The sequence below is a fragment of the Penaeus chinensis genome, chromosome 9 (assembly GCF_019202785.1).
Source record: "Penaeus chinensis breed Huanghai No. 1 chromosome 9, ASM1920278v2, whole genome shotgun sequence".
NCBI lineage: Eukaryota > Metazoa > Arthropoda > Malacostraca > Decapoda > Penaeidae > Penaeus > Penaeus chinensis.
The window spans coordinates 37,632,136-37,634,635 of NC_061827.1; positions in this window are offsets into that span (position 1 = coordinate 37,632,136).

Sequence of the window (2,500 nt, forward strand, 5' to 3'; positions counted from 1 at the left end):
CACACAACGTTATTTGGAAGATTGTTCTATGTTTTAGTAGCTCTGTTTGGGAAACTGAACTCCTTGACATATCTTTGTCTAACTTCACCCATCCGGTAATATAGTAGGTGCCTATCTTGTGGCTGTTCTTTGAACTCTTTCTAGTTTATCTATATCCTTTTTTAAGTGTGGACTCCGTACCATTGCACCATACTCAGGACTAGGTCTTATGACGGCTGTAATGACTTTCTTTACCATGTCTTCGTCTACATAAACGAATGCCCTCTTCATGTTGGCAATCAGCCCTGGCATTTTATGAACCTTGTCATTGATATGATAATTTGGGCTTAGACTCCTGTTTATGATTATTCCAAGGTCTTTTTATTTATCTGCTTGGTTTAATATTACGGCTCTTGTATTGGTATAGTGAATTTTACATTCTCCGACCCTGACTATATGGCAATTATTGGTGTTAAATTCCATTTCCCATGTACAACTCCAAATTAATAAGTTCTCAGCGTCACTTTGGAGGCATTGGCACAACTCCAAATTAATAAGTTCTCAGCGTCACTTTGGAGGCATTGGCATGAGACATCGTCTGTTATTCTCTTATAAGCAATTTCGCGTCGTCTACAAACATATTCAGATAACTACCTGGGCTTATGTTTGACCCTAATTCATTTATGAAAACAGCAATCATAATCGGCTCCAAGACCGATCCTTGAGGTACTCCGCTAGTTACCCGTCGCCATGTAGAGTGCTTCTCTCTACCTACGGTTCTCATCTGTCCTTCATGAAGAAAGTCTTCCATCCATTATATGAGTTTGCTTTTCACTCCACCTAGGTGTTCTAATTTCCATAATACTCTATAATGAGACACCTTACCAAATGCCTTCTTAAACTCTAAGTATACACAATCCACCCATATATCATGTTTTTTCAAGTACTTCAACCCACTGTTTCCTAATAATCCTTTCTAACAGCTTGCATACCACACTAAACGAAACTAGTCTATAATTTAGAGGGTTTTGTTTATCGCTGTTCTTGTATAATATATAACATTGGCAAGTTTCCAATCTTTTGGTAGATTCCCTTATCTCACTGAATAATAACGAAGTACAAAATTCTTCGGCACATACCCTCAGGACCCAGTTAGATATTTAATCTGGTACTTCTACTTTATTCTTGTCTAACCCTTTCAGTAGGTCTTTTATTTCCTTTTTTTTTCGAATGTGATATTTTCGGTATTCTGATTTACGTTTGTACGGTTACTTACCATTTCAAAGTATGGGTCCTGAACAAACACTGACTGAAATTTCTCATTAAGGATTTCACACATTTCCTCTTCCTTAGTATAAACGATGTTATTGTCTTTGATGGCGCTAATTTGATCTCTACTTTTAGTCTTACTATATATGTAGTTAAAGAAGAGCTTTGGTAGATTTGTACTTTTATTGATTATATCCTTTTCGCCTCCCTCATGGTTTGGGTATACTCTTTTCTTCCTACTTTATGCCTTTCATACGCTGCCTCAGATCTTTGTCTTCTTGACCATTTCTTGCTTCAGTTTTGAATCTTGATACAAATTTTCCATTCCTTGCTTTCAGACTCAAAATTTAGAAAATCACATATCAAGGTTCTCTTCGTTCAGGAGGGTTTTCCAGTTTAACCATCAAAGAAATCTTTAAGCCTTCTATAATTACCTCTCTTGTAATATTTCCTTTTCTTTCCTTAATCACGATGAGGTTTTTTTTCCAATAGTAAACAGTATTTAAGCTTAATTACTACATTATCATTTTTTTCCTAGAGGAGGGCAGTACTCCATATCCTTAATGCCATCTTTATCCTTGGTAAATATTAGGCCAAGCATAGACGGTCTATCTAGACCTCCTATCCTGGTATGATCTGTTACATTCTCTCTCTCTCTCTCTCTCTCTCTCTCTCTCTCTCTCTCTCTCTCTCTCTCTCTCTCTCTCTCTCTCTCTATCTCTCTCCTTCCTTCCTTCTTAAGGGTCTGTCCCTGTTGAAAGTATACAGAAGAATGCTATAGAAATTCTCCCCAGTTGTTGTATAACCAGGGCCGGCTGTAACCACTCGGCGCAAGATTTAGGTTCCCCTCCCCTCGTCCAATACCGCTATTGTCCACTCCATGATTTATTCACGTATCTATCAATTATCTTTATTATTTACTTTTTTTCGTTCTTTACTGAAGACAGTGGCTCCCGAAGCCCGTATGGTCTGTCTAAAAGCCGACCCTGCATATATCTGCTAAAGTTCTTGCAATATTTTTTTTTTTTCTCAATACACACTTGCACAGCCATGTCACAAAATTAACACCATATTCGACATTGGACTTACAGCTTCTGTCCTGCCTACAATTTTCTCATACTTTGACAAATGAGACAAAGGTTTAGGCTTATCAGACTTCAATATTCTAGTCTGTTATTCTTTATTTTAGGTTTAGAACTAAAACTGTATAGATCATCCTCAGCTTCAGTATGCGGTGAATGTATGTTTTTAA